The sequence below is a fragment of the Gadus morhua genome, chromosome 16 (assembly GCF_902167405.1).
Source record: "Gadus morhua chromosome 16, gadMor3.0, whole genome shotgun sequence".
Classification (NCBI taxonomy): Eukaryota; Metazoa; Chordata; class Actinopteri; order Gadiformes; family Gadidae; genus Gadus; species Gadus morhua.
Genome location: NC_044063.1, coordinates 5,029,960 through 5,049,538, shown reverse-complemented (window position 1 = coordinate 5,049,538; position 19,579 = coordinate 5,029,960). Strand labels below are relative to the sequence as shown.

The window sequence follows — 19,579 nt, the reverse complement described above, 5'->3', positions numbered from 1 at the left end:
ATCTCCTCCAGATCCTTGATTAAATATATGGCCAGCGCGCTCCCGGCCACCCACGGAGCCGAGAGGAACAATGGGTTTACTGTGAGACAGAGCAACAACACTGGGCTCCAGGGCTCGGCACCAGATAGGCAAACTTAGACATACACAACTACGAGCCATCTGTTCTGCTTACTATTTGTGAAGGATTTGGTAATTCAGCTTCAGCAGACGCCTTAATCCCAACTGACTTCAGATACCTGGTAGAGGTAAGGGCGATGCCTACAGGTAGACTGCGGACATTATTTCAGGACGGAATCGAACACCCAACTGACCACCCTATCCTGATGACAACTAGCCATCTGTCTTGGCGAGTTTAGTGAATCTGTTAATTTATGTTGGGTCCCTCGCTACTGTGTAATCCCCCCACTACCAATGGAAGAGATAAGATTAGAGGATAAGAGAGGGCTTCAGGACAAAAGACGTTACAGACGCAGTGCCTGTGTTCTCCAAGAAACAAAACACTGTAGTACCCCTTGTGTTCTCTGATAAACAAACCACAGTAGTTCCTATATGTTGTCTGAGAAACAAACCAGTGTGGTTCCTGTTGGTTCTTTTAGAACTAAACCACTGTAGTAGCTCCTGTGTTCTCCGAGTAACAAACTACTACAAAGAAATGTCAGCGAGCGTGAGTAGTGCTTGATGCTGCTCTCAGGGACTTCTTTGATATTTGACCCGTGTGGCAGTGAACACAAAATGTCCACATGCTGAACCCCTCCCATTCCAGAGCTTGGATTGGCGCATCCCTGAAGCAGCATGCCACCGGAAGATTTACAGCGCCCTTTGTCATTAAAGACCACTTGAAAGCCGGGCTGAAATTTGACAAATACCTGGGCCTGTTGGGACAGAGGTCGCGGGGCAGGTACACCCCTACCCCCCCCCAGCCACCTCCACCAACCTCTGCTTCCTGAACGCCGGTGCACACCAAAGCCCAGAGGAAGAAGCTGTCACTGCACTTCAAGCTTTGGAGAAAATTACATTTTTGCCCTGCAGCAGAGACCACAAGGAAGGGGTATTTTACTGTAGAGGACTCAATGACGGCAGGAATCACCTTGGAGGCAAACGGCTGCATCTATGCATCCCATTTTATATAAAAACAGGCCAAAAAACAGGAGAAACTAGGAGTTATAGTCAATGTTACAGTTTGTTTGTTATTGCAGAGAGTCGTGCAAACATGCAAACACATTCCTGTCACGAAGGCTAAAGCTTGCGCTGATAGGAAGGAATGTTTGGGGACAACAAGTTGCAGGCTCCAACACAATACTCCGGTAACCTGATCACCACACGCGGGAAATAAAAACACAGGTGTGTTTGGCGTTTGATTGAAGTCAGTGCCAGTTTTCATCCATCCAGATCCTTTTGATATCCTTTCTTATGCCCACAATGAGAAAGAGATCCCAGATTAACTGAGGATGACTGACATCTTCAGGGATGAAATGCTGGAAACTTTCCTCCTGTGTACAATTTGTTTTATGATTTTTCATGACATTTTTCCACCAGCTGTGCCATCCTCAAATTCCCGCCCCCTATGGCTTTTTGTGAAATATTTTCACACATTAACACAGATTACGAGCCAATAACACTTAAATAACACATAAATAACACAAGAACACATAAATATATTTTCCTTGTGAATGAGTGCCAAGATATCTGTCAATTCATGCCAAGATGATGACAGCAGTATTCGATTCTAATGTAAGAGGTGGCAGGTAATGATGAGTACATGACATCCTTCAATTGATTTTCTTTGGTTTATAAATCGAAAAAGGACTTTGACAAAGTTTAGAACAAAGTTTTGTTTAGATCTGCTGTCGCCATTTGCTATAAAGAAGCAAAAAAGCGTGATGCAAATAGGTCTGTACACGTCGTCCTATGTGTGTCTGTGTGAACAGAAAGAGGATATGTCCCCCTGCAATGAGGGTTTATCCAGATGAAAGGAACGCTCAGGACAATCCTGTCTGAGAGCATCGTGGTCCGGCCACAACTAGAGGCCCATTACGTTGTCAACAGACTAATAGTAGGGCTGGCTCCATCACCTTTGAAGACGCGGGTTCGACTCCCCACCAAAGCAATTTTGCTGATGAACATGTGATCAAAGATGGGGTTTTTTTTCTCCCCGCTTCTCTTTCAACCACAAACGCCGCCCCCCTTAACACCACAATCCCGGCCTCTCCTATCATCTGTTCCCAAGATGAATGATGGTTGGTTTTGTTATTACGACCATCAAAAAAGTCCCCCTTGGCTTTCTTCCTCGCGTCTTAAATGCACATGGAGTCGAGGAGTGGAGTCCAAAAAGCGCATTCTAGCGCTACAATGCCAAATTTAACGCTTCAATTCTGGAGACCCGGCCCTCCCAGTGGTGCGGGCGCTTTATTTCCACTGGCATGGCTACCGGGTAACCGTGGTTACCCTGAGCTAGCCATTATCCTAGCGTGTTTGATACCAAAACGTCCACCACCTTTGGCATGCTAATGTGAGCGGCGTGTTTTACTAGTGTTAACTCGGGCGGTTAAAACGTGGTGTGTGAAAGGCTCCTCAATGGGGGACAGCCAACAGGTCATTGGACATGTGGCGACTCGTCCCAGTGTCAGCAGCTGGCTCCGGCTTTAGAAAACGTGTATTTACCAACAGCAATAGGTTGACACGTCTCCCTTTAGGCTACGAAAAACCCACCCAAACCTTTCAAGTTAGCTGGCTTGTTATGCCATATGTGTGTTCCCAAAACAGCTACCAGCCTTTCTGTGGTATGCTTCGGGGTTTATTGCTATCCGTTCGCTTGCTTAAAATGTATATTTTTCGTGTTTTGTTCAGATATGGAGTGCTGTTGTGCCTCAATTGTCCTCAGGGATGAATAGAGCTCACATCTAATCACCATAATTTGCATTCTAAAAATTGTTGTACTACAATAGAAAACGGCCATGAAGAAAGACATGAACAAATATAAGCAAAGAAACCATGGCATCCATTGGGGGAAAGTAATTCCCCTTGCGAGTGTCCTCCTCCCGGCTTCGTCTACAGCTCCTCTAAACAAAGAGCTAGACCAGAGATGACCTTCTCACAGTCTGGGAGACCAACCCTGACAAGAGGAAAGGTCTAGTCTGACACCAACACCACTAAAAGTCATCCCTCTATGCTGCATTTACATGCTTCAAATTCCAGACTGAATGGGATGGGATGGCACAGTGCACACACACACACACACACACACACACACACACACACACACACACACACACACACACACACACACACACACACACACACACACACACACACACACACACACACACACACACACACACACACACACACTTTGGTGTCTGACTAAAAATCTGTCATTTCATCTTATCTTATGCACAATGTCTGATCCTAAATGCAAAAGGGTCCACAAGGGTGCCACAGAGGTTTTCTGTGGCACATTGGCAACTAAAATCTGAGCGATTTTATGGGCAACAGTAAAAAGATCTCCAAAGGAAAGCCTACCAGCATTATCATTCAGATTTGTATCCTTCTTAATCCTTCTACTGTTATGTTTATTAAGGAAACTAAAACAGCATGGTGCCAACTTAAGTCCCTGTTGTTTACATCCACCAAACTGTTTGGGATTTTATATAATCTCACTTGTTAATGACAACAGTTTAGTGGAATAGAAATAGGCTTACATTAGAGGCCGTTAGCTGAATAAATGGTAGCATTTATTTTTTATTCATACCAAGTTGAAGGGTTTACAACGCTCCACCAAGCGATCGAAACTCTCTTAATTATGCTAGTGAGCTAGCATTAGCATGCCAATGGAAATGTTCAACGGCAGTGAATTGGAGTTGATGTCCTAACACTAAAGGCCAAGACCCCCCCCGGTGGGCAAGACCATTCACCTGGCAATCAGGCCAGGATAGTCCTCCATGGCCATTCAGGGCCCAGGACACACCGCCAGGAAAACCCTGATTACAGGACTGTGGGGCTCTGTTTCCTGCCCAGGAGAAGCAATGTGCCGACTTCACGGAGACCAGTAATGCCTGACTATTTTATAATATAAGAGAGTACAGCTTCAACACTTTTTCTCTTTTTTACAGTTGAGTTCCGTGGTATTTTCTCGCAGAGCCAGACTTGATGTTGCAGGCTGCAATGTTTCACTACAGAACCCTCTTAATTTAGAAAATAGCAGAGCGAGCCAGATCTCATTTAACTGGTTCTCAAGTCACAGAGGGCAGGATACGTCAAGGTAACTTTGCCTTCAACACCCTCTAAAGATCCACAATCAACTCCCGCCTCCAACACACACACACACACACACACACACACACACACACACACACACACACACACACACACACACACACACACACACACACACACACACACACACACACACACACACACACACACACACACACACACACCAAGCTCTGTTATCTTCACAATCTCCCGCTACAATATTGATAGATCAGGATGGGTTCCCTGCCCTCTTGTAAAAGGGCCTCACTTGGAGGGGGGCTCTGCATAAAGTATTCACGACGGCAGAGTAGAGATGATCCACAGGGTTTCAACCGCATGTGGAAAGAAAGATGTGCACACACCTAAATAACCTCAACCTGGCTCGCAGAAGCAAGAGTGGTTCCTCCAACTCCTAAATCATTCTTTTCCCTCCAGGGCGTGTCTTTTCGCCAGGCTATAAGGTATCAATTGAGGGGTATGGGCATGTCTCAGCTATACCTTTGGATAAAGGCTGTTGAAAGGGATACATCAACGGGGGCAGTGTTTGAGTGGCCGACCTGACCCCCTACCTAACTACCTAGCCCCCCCCCCCCCCGCCCCAATGCCTTGTGCAGCCAAGCAGAACAAGCTCAGACCAAGCACACTTCGCTACACAAAGCCAGCTTGAGATGTCTGACGCTTCATCCTCCCAGATCATAGTCTATATGACAGGCTGGTGGTTTCTACTGCACCCACACGTTACAATACACAAACACGCCTGGGATGTCTACAGCATGCAAACAATTGTTATTTCTACAGCACAGACTCCCACCAAACCAGCCAGCCACACACACACACACACACACACACACAACATGCGTTGTTCATGAAGGCAGTGTTTCCATAAAAAAACAGCGCTATGGACAATGAGGTTACAGTATTACAGACATGTAGACATAAGCCGACTGCAGGCTTTAAAGGCGCGCTATTGGGTCAGTGTCATGAAGAAACAGCAGTCATAGAGATGTATAATCCACGCCCAGCGTTTCGGTTCACAGGCTTTAACCAGCGGACAAAAATTCTGACGAAAAGACACAAAGAATAGATTTGATTTAGATAGTAGTATAATACATAACGTTTCCTCGTTACGTGTACTACATGAACTACATGAAGTGTGGCCTGCCTGCGGTCTTAGATGTGATCCTGGGGAACCAAGCAAACTGCTAATGGAAGAATCACAGAGCCAGCTGTTGGCCAGCAGCTAAAAAACAAACGGAGCAGGGTCGGCTAAAGGCACCAGCATCCATCATGCGTGATCACACACACCAATCCAAAATATTCAGAGACGGGCTGTGCAGCCCGCGACCAATCGGCACGCACCGTCCCCGCCGGTCTGTTGGGCACACAGAAGGCACGTCGGGACACGGCGACTCCAAATAATTTTTTTGAGGATTCAGACTGGAGAAAAACACAAATAAACTAACGAGTTTGTCTCAGGCTTCCTAGCCACTACTGGGAGACGTGTTAAAGGTTAGGGCCGACTTCTGCAGTACTCGCTACATGACTGGTCTTGACGGTCAGCCATGCATTGCCATGGGGTCGGTAGGCCAAACTAGCCTACTGTTGGGAACATGCTTGGAATCTGCATATCTGTAGCATCCTTGGTATGAGGAGCCTTAAGGAAAAACAAGAAACCTAATCAGAACAAATATCATGTTGCTTGCATGTGTACAGACATGCCGACAGAACACCGGGAATTTTTTTTAACACAAACCCTCTTTTCACAGATACATATTCTTGGTCTAGGGTTGCAGAAAGTCACTGTGACTAAGAATCAACTCTTTTATCACAATATGAGAAGGAAAAAAAAACATAGTGGGTAACGACTTCAAGGCTGAATGATGACACCAACAATGATACAACTTTTTCAGAAATTTTCTAAGGGATGGTAAGAGAGAAACATGATGCATATAAATGGGGTTGAGAGGGTATGTTTAAGATGGTGTTACAGTAACTTTACATAACAGCAACATGATAGGTTTATTCATTGTTAGACATACCTTGTTTATATTTGGGCTGCTATAGAAAGCATCAATCCCGTTTTACAAATGTAAATACTGCATCAAATAAAACCGCCCTATAAAATAAAATTCACCACCATTGTCATTAGCCCAGTATGTATGCATGCATGAGGAAAGGTTATGGCACGTTAAAACTGGTTCATTTGGAGGTTAAATGTTGTAAATTCAAACCAAAAGGAGTGTAACGTCTGATTGTAGCATAATAAAGCGGGCTATTTTTCTGCCAACTCTGCAGCTATGCCCATTTCTCCACTTTTATACAAGAGATTTTATCACCTGAACAGCTCATTTAAATGAGGCGCCAGGGACGGAAAACTGTAGTTTTTATATATTATTTATCCATCTGTATAAACATGCAATACCTTGCAACCCTTTATCACCATACTGCATCGCCAAAAAAATAATAATATATATATTTAAAGTCAGACTGAATATAATTTGTTAGTCCATAAAGAAACAATAATGATGTGTTTAAAACTCAAACAAATCCATATGTTTCGCAACAGATGCTTAGCTTCGCGGTAAACACATGGGAGCCCCCCCAGAGTCAGGGCAAGCTGAACCACAGCCCCCCCCCCCCCCCCCCTTCTAATTCCCCAGGCGTGCCATCATTTCCATAACTATGACTCCACCAGATGACCACTTCTCGCCCATCGCGTCCCAGTGGGCCATCCACACAAAGAACTGATTTTAAACCGACTCACACACCCCCCCCATCCCCTTCCCCCCCAACCCCCCCCCCCCCCCCCCCCCCCCCCCGTTGACGCACGACGGGGAGCTCTCCTTGACTTTGACCAGCTCTGCCTCCCTTATTATTTGCAATTCATCATCTGCGGCTCACACTGTCACCAACCCACCAACCGACCACTGGCAGCACAGCCCGGCTTTGTGATCCCACGTCTGACTGGGGGCACATTGTCTCGACTCCACCGTTGAATGGTTTACAGAGTGTACGTTAGCCTACGCACAAGCCCCCTCGCCGGCAGACGTAGGTAGAAGGCTGTCCTAAAGAGAGGGCTACAGGTAGCTACGTCAATAGCCCTAACACCCACCCAGAACAAAAAGACACTCATCTTAAAAAAATAAATCTAAAAATAGAGCGGCAGACAACAGGAAGTTGATAGGTAAACGTGCACACTGCTCAGTTTCTTGGCGTCTCGTTTGAATACAATTACAATTAGCTGACGCTTTTATCCAAAGCGAATTACATCGGTTAATACACACATAGACGGCAGAGTCAACCATGCAAGAGTCAGCCGGCTCGTCAGGAGCAGTTAGGCTTAAGTGTCTTGCTCAGGGACACATCAACACTCGAGCAATCTAGCAACCTTTCGGTTACTAGACAACTGCTCTACCTCCTGAGCTAAGCCGACCCAAATAATAAACCAAACAACGGAGGGAGACACACCTGTATGATAACTACTCATTCAAAACTTCATAGCACTCGTTTTGCACATGTTTAGTTTGGATTCCTACCTGCAGCTGTAAGCATTCCCAAAGTCTCCACAACCAATCCACCACTAGAGGAACAAGGTGACTTTTGACTCTGCCTCAATCATTCACAGAAACACACTGCTTTACTGCCCAGTTTCCCTCTCAAAACCCCAGAACAAATGTCAGCAATGGCCACAACTGCTCTCGTTTCAACACCTCCTGTAACTGCACAAAAGGCCAATCTAGCCCCTAAGCCATTTGTCTCTGGTTTCCCCCCCCCCCAAAAAAAGGAGAGGGAAACCAAAGAGCAGCAAACACAACAGCCTTACCTGAGGAGAGGAGAGAAGGAGGGTTGGAGGCGGTTTGGCTGATCCTAGAAGAAGTGTCCTCTCGCCTTTCAGGAAGAAATCAAGGTATAGAGGAAGTCCATAAAACAACATCCCTGCAAGCCCGGAGACAATTCAATGAGCGCCCAGAAGAGACTAACCCTGATAAAAGTATGGATGTGGCCCTCTTCCCGGTGCTCAAAAAGGAGTGAGTCCTGTTTGCAGGGGATGGGCTCAGGGAGTGAGAGTGTGTGTTTGTGTGTGTGTGTGGCGAAGAGGAGGTGGGGGGTGTGTTTGTTAAAACCCTCCTCCTTTCCTCACTCCCCTGGACCCCACCCCACCCCCCGCCTGACAAACACACCCTTAAAACTGCAAACGAACAGCCAAAAAGGAATGTGTCCCTTCCCCCCAGTACTTTAATTGTACCCCCCCCCCCCCCCCCCCCCCCCCACACACACACACACACACACACACACACACACACCACCCATCTCCTTACCCGCCTCCCCCATCTTGAGATAGCATCATATTCACACCACCTTGTAACCTCTTCCACTATTGAGCCCTCCTTTGACCTCTCCCGTCCTTCCCTTTGTCCTGTAACCTATTCTGCTGTATCCTCGTCTCCTCACCTCTCACAAATCACTGGGTCAGGAAGAAAAATAAGAAGAGGACATTGGTGAAAAACTCTGACTACAGCCGTCCAAGTTTTGATGTCAGGACGTTAAATAGTGAACGGTACACTTAAATAAACAACATACTTCCTCCTTGGATGGTTGGAAATTGTGAAGAAATAACTAATTCTATTTTTCACTTAAATGCACCTATTCAAAATTGACTCTCTGCACACTATATGCACTTTAACAATGGTATGCTTTTAAAACAGTTGTAACTTTCTTTGACATGATTGTTTTTTACTTTTGTTTATTTATTGTTTTATTGTTAAATATCTAGGAAATATACTGTATGTATAATTTCTGTCAATTTAAAAATGTATTATTATTTTCCAGGATTTCTATTTCTGGTACGGGTATTGTGAAAAGCAGATCAACATACTCAGAAGTAAACCATTATTTATCCACTTTGTTAAGATGTGAGCTAAGATAGCGCCTTTATTGTTGAGTGAAACGATAATTAAGAGTGCACAGACCCGGGTCTAAAATAGACTTGTGAAGGAACCAGAGGCTGTGAGTGTCGTTGTCATGGCGGCGGTGATGTCGTGGGGGGCAAAATCAAGACCGCGGTAGATGCAGCAGGACAGCCAGAGGCAGAGAGACCAAGAGTAAGAGGTAGAGAGACAGATCAAAGATTGGTCAATGTTCGAAAGGATCTGGCTTCGACTTCAAACCCTGACGTGAGGCATCATGTGCAGACGCGAGGCATCAGTAGGTATCTTTGAGAAAGAGGTCCTAGTGTGGACAAATGACATGCATCACAAAAAATGAATTGAAAGGTACTTGGAGAAAAGCATCTGCTGAATGACTAAGTAGTCATAGTGAGAGAGGGGGAAGAAACATAGATAAACAGACAAGAGAAGACACTGACAAAGAGACAGAGAGACCGAGAACGACAGGCGTAGTAGAGCTAGCCCCTCTGAGAGACAAGTGCAGATATTGGTGTGTCTAGACGGTGTGATTGCTCGGTCTAAACCCGCATGCCCTCAGCTGTGTGGTGGATCTAAATGCCTCTGCCTTTCTCCGTTCAAGGCAGAGCAGTGACCTCCGCATGCAGACCAGGCTGAAAAGGTCACCCCACTAATGAGCCAGAGCATCTCTCCTGGATATGGGGGATCCAATTTCCCATGAATCTTCCTAAAACTATCTGCCTCCCACCAGCTTGGGGCTCTGACATCCGTCCGTCCATACACAGACTGGATGAGAATTTGTGTTCAACGTTTTCCCAGGAAAAAAAAAAGACACATCTGAGAGAATATAGGCCACACGACACTGGATTGAAAATATATCATTGTATCCTTGTGTTTGTCTACAAATATATCATATTCAGTACAAATTTCCCATACACATAAAAACAAACAATCCAAAGAGATGTACTTAACCATTGTTTACATTGGCAGACCAACTAGGATAGTCAATATTTATGTAAAAAATGTTTTAGCACATTGTTGTGAGCCGAGATAAAACTGGAATTCCATGTTGAACAGAAACCAAATAAGCTATCATCAGCTAGCTTGATAAGACCGAGAGCTGAGTTCCATCCTTCTTAACAAACTGCAAACACAACCGTCACAGGATAGCGGGTGTCCAATTCCCTTCCTAAAAGGAACCGAGTTCGATCCGAGATGACATGCATCTGAACTCATTATGAGACATGGGATAAGTGTAGGCTAAATTACTAATAGTACACGGTAGCCCTATGGTAGATAAAGAGAGCCTAACCCTTACTCTTATTGGCCCCACTTACTGAGCACAGATGAAGATCTAAAACCAATCTGCTCCAACAACAACAAGCATATAAAAATGAACGCAAAAATTGTGCATGCAAAGTTTGCCCATTACAAAAAACAAAAAAGACAAAAAAAGGTCTTCATGCACCCATTCAACACATTGACAGGTCGGTCAATATCTCCATGGCGACATATTGACAGCTGAGCCTACAGTTTAACTAGTATCCACATAGAGATGCCTTTTACAGTGACGTCGCAACAAATTACCATTACAGCGAATTGCCTGCAGGCACAGATAACTCGCTGAAGAGGGAGGGCTGCTGTGTTGACTGATTTGATATCATTCAATATTAGGGGTAAGGGTGTTCGACTCCAAGTCAAAATCCCAGTGAAAAGACTGGGTTCGATCCCAATGACCACAGACTACCCGTCGGAATTCTGCGGTTAAAAAACGCGTAACTCGTACCGGCTCCGTAGTGTCATTGTATGAATTCACTGGATAAAAGCATCTGATCAATTAACCATCAGTAAAACATTATGCCTGCGCGGCTCAGAGCAAGACTCTTAACAATAATTAGTGATATAAATAATTTAATTAATATAAAACCTTATATTAGGTTTTATATTAACATTTAGCCCGGGGCATTTATCCAAAGAGAATAACAAGTAAAGCCAGGGACAATCAAATCCCAAAATCAACACCGGAGTCACTACAAACGCGTGTGCTGCAAGCAAAAGTTTTTAGAAATGTTGACAAGGTAGGTTCTCGTTTGCATACAGTATGCTCTGACGATGAAGCATTTACTTGACTGTATTTTCTGGGCATATTTTGCCTTTATTCAACTGCCTTGAGTCAAACAGTTCCTGCAGACTTTGGTTGATATTTCTTAATAACAAGCCAAGTATTTCCTTAATTTATGCATGCCTAGATTTCCTGACCTGGTGTAGTAGTGTTGTGAGGGGCTACAAATGTCAAGACAGAGTCTGCGGTGGAAGGTACAGCAAGGTCACCCCGTGTATAAGGCTTGTTCTGCATGAGCAGGCTCGGCATGGAAATGACAGGACTGACATTAAACACAGTGTGTTTGTCTTCCTCGTCAGGCAAACACAATAAAACCTAGCCCCAGCCTCAGAGGTGACAAGGTCAGCGCAAACCACGCTGCAACACGAGACGCTGTACATCTTCTGCTCCGCAAATAAAACAACAATAGGCCCAAAACAACGCACAGTCACACCTGTGGTAAAACATCCGGAAAATTCAGATGATGATAACATTTGCCGGTTGGTTTAATTTGCAGCAACAAAAACACAATGCCACCAGAGCTGTTCATCAAAATGAGCCTGAACATGACTTACATCAAATAGATTGTAGGCTAATCGGTCAGCAGTGTTAAACAAATGAATTAGACAGAATAAAAAAAAACTGTTTACGTTCTAGAAGTGTGTTCACTGTTGCAAACACAATTGGCTACATTTTTGGATTAACACACAAATCCACATTAACAACTCTCCCTTCCCCAGCTGCTGTTCTTCTCATATGCAATTAGTCAATTCCAACAGTGTAATCCATTTTAAGTCTTAACACTATAACATTATATCCCAGCATTGCCCTCCAAGCCTTTAAACTGTACGAGGCTAGGCCAGTAGGCCGCATCCACCGATCAAGCTAGGAGGAGTTTGAATAGAAGAAGCCGCTACCGTCACCAGAGAGATGAAAGAGCAGAAGCCAGGGGGTTGGAGGAGATCATTAGCGCAGGGCGGTGGCACTGGCGGTGGTCTCCTGCAGAGCTCCTCGTCTTCCCGACAGACTTCAAAGGCGCGAGAGTGAATTGGTGAGTTCATTCGGAATGCACAGGAGAAGGAAGACGAGGAGGAGGAGGAGCAGCATGAAGAGGTTGGAAGCTTACGTGTTCTCTATTGCTTCAGACTTGCGGCTTACATCATAGCAGGTTTTTTGGGTATCTTCAGTGGCATTACTTGCGGTGGCCCACAGAGTTGTAGCCGGGTCAGGCAGAGGACAGGATAGTACGGTCCACTAATGGAGTCCCTGGTTTAGTGGCGGTTTATCAGTTTGTACCATTGTCCGCCCGTTATGGCTCCAATTGCCCTCCTAACCGGAAGGATGGATCTCTCTTCTGGGTTCCTTGTAAAAGTTTCCCTCTGGGGGAGTTTCTGCTTTAAGTCCTTCACAGGGCTTAGGGTTAGCGGGTGCGGTGAAATGTGGGCCGATGAAGCCCTTTGGGACTGGAAGATTGATTAAGGGTTTAACCAAAATTTACTCGACACAGATCCATTGCTTTTACTGAACACTACCATTCATTTGGATGATTTGGATCTGTAAAATTCTAGGTCAGATCAAAGGAGTTCGATAAAGCTGCTTTCAACTGTTGACTCCTTGCAGAATAATTACCAGATAAAGTTTTGAAAGTGGACTGATCAGATCACTGCATTGAGCAGTGACATGAAGCCGACGTGTGTCACGCAGTGGTTGAGAGAGTTGCTAACGTTATGCTAGTTGTTGGAAACTGGCAATCGGCCCAAAAACAAAAAACAAACCATAAGACAAACTTAATTAATGAATGGGCCGCAATCCAACGGAACAATCATAACTTAAAAAAATGCCCCCTATTTTACCACCAAGTATGTCATTGATGAGCTATTACAATCCACATCAAGCCTATAGTAACATCACAAGTTTGTCCACCTATACTCAGACAAAAACAGTTTGAGAACCACGAGTTTGGGAGTTATTCTCAGCATTCCTCTGGCTGGAAATGAATGGGACGGAAGTGGGGTGTCCAAAGCTCCAGGCCCCCCGCGGTGATTCATTGCAGCAGCAGTTTAGAGACGCTTACTGTGTTCTCCCTGCCAACCTCAGCCTCTTATCAGCCAAGAGGAGCCCACAAGCTCTCCCCCTACCACCCCCCTGCGGGATCGCCGTCACAGAGGGTCATGAGTCTGGGGGGGGGGGGGGGACGGGGGGGGGGGGACGAACAAGCATAATTTGGAGATAAGGCCTAAATCATTATTTTTTGTTTGGTTCCGGTTTCCGACCGACCCCGTCAATTTATGTGCAACCCAAATTATTTTATGAGCTTTAAAAAAAAAAAAAACTTTAATTACGTTTTGGTACAGCACCTCTTCATTCTGTACAAGGATGAGCAAATTTTCTCGATTTTAAATGAAAACAACCTACCTATCATTCGCTGCCGCTGGAAAAAATAAAATAAAAAAATAAAATAAATTCCCTACCTATCCATTTTTTTTTTTTACGCCTAAATAAGTTCTGATGATGGAATTCATACGTCACGTTCCTCCACATTAATACTTACTGCGGCGGGTGCGCACCAGGAGGTGGGTTAATTAAACCAGCCAAGACGACGATGTTGATGTTAGGGATGCGGATATGATCAAAGTTAAAAGATAACACAAACTGAAAAAAAGTTCTGCTGATTAAATCTTTCAAAATAAGTTTATATTTTGTTTTTACCACGACTATCTGTTTCAACAGAGTGACTGATATCAGATATTAAAGAACTCTACTGGACTCATCTCGCCCTCGGTATTCCCATTAGGATCCTACATTGAGGCGCTCTTCGTGGTCACCTGTTTGCACCCAGTCTGTGATTATTATTATACCTTGCCGCCATCGTCAGAGTCTTCCTAAAGCCTCCTACAGAAGAGACAGCGGTCTCAGCGACTGGATCCTGACCGCGTGGGCCTCACCAGCCCACATACTTTGAAACGCCGATCAATAAATGTCTGCTCGGGCTACGTCTCTTTGTTCCCTCAGTATTCCTTTCCATGCTCGCTTCCAGGCTCCGAACAGCCCAGGGGCGGGTTCCTGGTCCTGAATGTTAATCTGTAGACCGGGCTTTAAATAACAATAGTCTCTTCAGTTGATTTATTCAAAACATAGCCCTGTGTGCGACTGTGCGTGCTTATGTTTTTATGGATGTGCACAAGTTGTTATGCAGTCCGGCGTCTACCTGTAGGCTACCGAGCAAATCGGCCTATCTAAACCCCACTATTAGTATTAACCAACACACCTATACTACTCTTCTAGAATAGAGCATTTGAACATAAACCAGGGTTATACCATCCGATACCCAAAAGTGGTGAATTCTATTAACCCTTGCGTAATAAAGTTTCATGCTTACAAAGTAATGAAAAAAGATTGTGGTCTCAGGAAAACGAAAGACAACGGCTGTACAATACAATGTTTGTTTGAAGTCAAGTCTAAAGACCTGTACTACCGCTGTAGCAGCTGCCCGGCTGCTAATGCACTATTCATAATGTTGACCACCATAGAAAACGAGGGTTAGATGTCTGTCCCGCGTTGCAAGACTTCCAACCGCACACAGAAAGAAGCAGCTACAGCATAGTCACAGTTCACCTTTCACACACGGAACAGGTGAGGGAAGCCAGGCTCACGTTTAAAAACCTCAATATTTCACATTCCATGGAGGTAAATAAGACCAGGTTCGTTTTGTTAGATCAAACAAGAGGGAAGGATGGCTGTCCCAGTGTTTGTAAGCGCTGCTGAAAACGCTTTTATTGGCAGAAAAGGTTGCAAACAAACACAGCGTGTGTACATTTCAGCCAGCTTGTGTGGACATGGCCAGAGTTTATTAGCCTTCCTACGATCTTGGAATGACACACGGACGACTTCCTACGCTGGACATACCCTGGCTAGCCTGCGTACATTCTGTCAGAGGGACCAATTACAATGACTGACTGCGTATGGTGTGTGTTGGGTTCTCAGACAATAACTCTATTGTTCTACAGCAGAGTGGTGGGCTAGGCTAATGGGGCACAAGACGAATTTGGCAATTAGCTGGGACTCTGTGCAACGTGTGGACGGATACAACATGGGGACCCAAGATACACAGAGGACCATACTGGGAGACAGTGGAAACACGAGTGGCCACACACACACACACACACACACACACACACACACACACACACACACACACACACACACACACACACACACACACACACACACACACACACACACACACACACACACACACACACACACAGTTTTGCATTAACGATGTTCCAGTGGCACCATATTTGTTTTTTATGGAATAACATTTTAATAACTACACTCTAACAGCTTGCATTGGTTATAAACTAAATTAGGCAAACATTTGCTGACAATGTAGGTCCTTCTCAAGGAGGGGGGAAAATGTCTGCCTGAATACTGAATTTAAAAAACAAACCAGAAATGTTTTTTTCCAAGTTGGGAGAAACCCACAAACAGGGATCTATTTAAATATTAAACAATTGCTTTGGCAGGAGAGGGATTTAAGAAAAAACATTAATGGACCAGGCCTGAACCTGGGCAGCTCCATTATTTAAACACCTGTCTATCTTCCTGCATATCCTGAGATATGTGGCTTGCCTGCCTGCCCAGCTGCATGTATGTCTGCTTGCCTGCTCACCTGTCTGTCTACCCCACCTGTATGTCTATGTGCCTATCTGCATCTCTCTGTCTGCCTATCCACCTGTCTTTCTGCCTACCAGTCTGTGTCTGCCTACCAGTCTGTCTGTCTGCCTACCAGCCCGTCTGTGTCTTCCTCCCTGCTTGTCTGCTAACCCTTTTCCGACCTACCTGTCTTTCTGATTGCCTGTCTACCGTATGCCCGCCTGGCCTACTACTAACCTCACATGGAAGAAGGGGAAGGTTGCCCTGACCCATCGCCCATGCCAGCCATATACAGTACCTCCATTGTGGACACTCGGCAGAATGACACAATTTTCCTAGTGGATTCGATTTATGGGTTATGGTAGCTGGCTGGCAGCGGTTGGTGGCATTTCTAAAACAGTATAATTGACGACGAAGCCAAGTCCATTTAGCAGAGAATTTAATCCCAAGTGATTTACAGTGAATATAGCAAGACGCCCAACACGTATCGCTGCTAAAGCGGTTTGTTAAAGCCCCCCCCCCCCCCCATACACAGAGACACACATTTGTGTCCACCCAGATGTACGCTGAATAGATGAGCGCCGTGCCCCCCTGAAGGCAGGTGCTGGATCGATCATCCTTCAACCATCTGGTTGGACACTCACACTTGTGATGCAACAAAAGGATGGCATTAAGATGGCATGTATTGGCTTGTCACCTTCATACCCGGTGCAACTGGTTAGGTGTGGGGAATCTTAGCGTAGAATGCTTACAGGTTGGCTGTGCTCTCTGTGGCTAAGGCCACCAGACTATGGCCTCATTGATCTCAGATATTGCATCAATGTGCCAGAATCAAGCCTCACGCTGTGGTTTCAGAACACATTTTCAAACACAACTACTACCGTGGGTCAGCCCCATGGCCAGATGAAGAAAAGCTTCTGCTTTGGATAATTCATTAAAACTCTAGAGGAATGACTAACAGAGGCTTGTACAAGTCTGCATTTTGATTTTAGTCCCCTTATTTTCCCTTTTATAATAAGATGTACTGTTACGATTATGCCCATTTCAAATCCAGCTCATCGTAGCTAAACTTTAAATGATGTGCCTTAAGGCCCTTCCCCTTCTTTTGTCTGTAAAGATGAAAGTGTTTCTGCATTGAAGTCCAACTTTTGACTGCATTGCGGTCTGCTTTCCCGTTATACATAAATATATAAATATATTGCATCATGCGACGGTTACATCGATAAACAATAAGACAAACACTTAGAATGATTAAAGGACAGACAAGCCACTGATCTCTACACTGGGATTAGTGAGACACTGGCTTTCCCCAAGATATACCGGTCACAGAAAAAGTTGCAGATCATTCTGAACATTTCATTTTCTGTGAGGCTGATCTTTTGTTCTCCTCCTCCTCCTCCTCCCCCCCCCAGCAGATTTTCCTTTTAAAAACACTTTCCAAAGTACACTGTGTAACAGTAATCTGGCTGTGCGTACGGATCTGGCCGCAGGCCAAGGAGTAGGCTGTCGGTTCTGTTTACTCCGCACCGCTCTGTACACGAGATGAACCACTATGGGCTATGGAGCATGTGCAGCATGAATCCTTCACTCCAAACACTCGCTAAGTGGCTGAATTATGCACATTTCGGGGCCGTATGGTCTTTAAATACGACGGGGAAAGTGAAACAAAGTCGTGGATTGTGCGAAGGAGCCATGACATTAACATATGAATGTGTGCACACGCATTCCTTCATGTATGGCCCATGCAGTCTCAGAATGGTCTGCATCTGGGATCGCAGAGATTACAATGACGACGTTCAACAGAGGTAGATTGTTATCACAAAGCTAGATTGGCACAGCGTATGTTAATCTAATCTTTGTGAGAACCCACCTTTGATCATCTACTTCTGCCCCAGAGATAGTCCAAATGACAAAGTAATGCAGAGGAAGAGGAAGATTGACATATTATAGCAAAGTATGATTGCAAAAGAAAGATTAGCATAGGAGTATGACTGAGTATCATAGAATGAAGTACAATTACCTAAGGGCCACTTTCCACCATTCAACTGTAAAACACTGTCAGCCGATGTACAATAAAGATATACAGGACATGGTTGAGGTACACACACACAATATACACATTTGACAGCCGCAATCTAATAAAAGAAGCAGCAAAGCCTGACAGATGGAGCAGAGGTAGAGGTGTGACAGACAGACAGAGGGCCATCTCTGCTTACGTCCCACAGGCAGGGTCCGCCAAAGCCCCCCCCCCCCCCATCCCTCACATCATAACATAGATCTTCTATAGTCATATCGACAGCAGAACTGTACTCAACCCCCCCCCCCCCCCACCGCATCTAGGTGCACATCATAACACAGATAATCGATGTAGTCATAGCGAGCCCCCCTCCCCCCTGGGCAGGTGCCATCAGTCCTCAAAGACCGTAACAGACCAAATGTGGCCACCTGGACACAGGCTATCGTATTGCAATACATTAGTCAGCTCAATATCCAATACATGAAGGAGAACACATTGTAAAGCAACGCAACCATAACAAGGTCAGAGGAGGGCTGGTATGAGTTGAAGGCGCGGGTATCTGTCCCCGGGAAGAGCAAACCCGATCCCATGGTGGGTTTGTTGCAACTGGGTGTCAAACACAGCAGCAGCGAACTATAGGCACACATGTGTCAGACCACACTGGTCGCCTCCCAACGCCTCTCCATTTATGACTCGTGTATGTGTATTTAGTATCCAGGACCCAATAACGCCGGAGATGAGCTGGTCTGGCTGCTGATAATCCCTCCCAAACACCTTGACTCGGCGTCCGTACGCACACAGGTTGGTACCCACCTGCCTAGGTCTAGTCATCCGTCCACCGTATATCGCCATAAGTGCCTCGTCAATTATGTGAGCTATGCTTTCCCAGACAGGGGTCGATAACGGTGTTTTGGAGGAGCATTGGGGAGAGACCGGGCAGACATTAACCCCTTAAAAAGATCGCTCCGTCCATGAATGACATGACATTTAATTCGGCTGAATCATTGCTGATAAATGATGGCCGAACCGAACAGCAGCCCCACAGCTCCGCGTAAACGATACAAATCACTTGACTGACCCTTTGCATGGTAGATACAGTATCCCACTCTCTGCTTCATTTATTATAAAGTTGGACGAATCAAGTCGAATCGAATAGCGTAAGAAAAGACGGCGCTAAGACCCGGTGGATCAAAAGGTTTCTTCGCACGTACCTGTCACCGCGGTCTGCGGCGCGAGACGACAGCCATCACGGATCTTTAAAATCCCGCTTTCACGCGCTGCTGTCGGTCCATGGGTACCGGGAGGTATCGTGGCTGCGGAGGGTATATCTTGTGTTTCCCCGCCTATTTGCTGCTTGTGTCTAGTGCCCTGACAGACCGACTATGCGCGTGTTGATCCTCCGCCGCCGCGCGATGGAGGGGGAGGAGCAACGAGGGACGGGAGCAGCGCCGACGACTCGAGGACGCTGCTTAATTAACTCCCCCCGCCCCCCCTGCCTTTCAGCCAATCAGTGGATTAAATTGGACGTTACCTTTCACGTATGAACGTAAATTATTATTGATCTCTAAATCAAGTGTAATATATCTCCAACTTTGGGAGTCTTTGAATTTTTTTTTTGGTTGTACTTTGTTGTATATCTTTTTTATGCAA

At 45.4% G+C, this 19,579-nt stretch overlaps 1 protein-coding gene across 2 annotated transcripts in view; it reads right to left on the bottom strand.

The window, feature by feature from the left end:
- The window catches only part of tiam1b (TIAM Rac1 associated GEF 1b), a 58,053-nt gene extending 38,679 nt beyond the window's left edge, over positions 1-19,374 (bottom strand). The window contains exon 1 of one of the 2 annotated variants that reach the window (XM_030380311.1): positions 19,141-19,374. The gene's annotated coding sequence lies outside the window, so the exon portion shown is untranslated. Of the gene's footprint in view, positions 1-8,074; positions 8,343-19,140 lie in introns of those variants that run through there. The other variant, XM_030380312.1, reaches the window with a different exon arrangement.
- Positions 19,375-19,579: the final 205 nt, after the last annotated feature.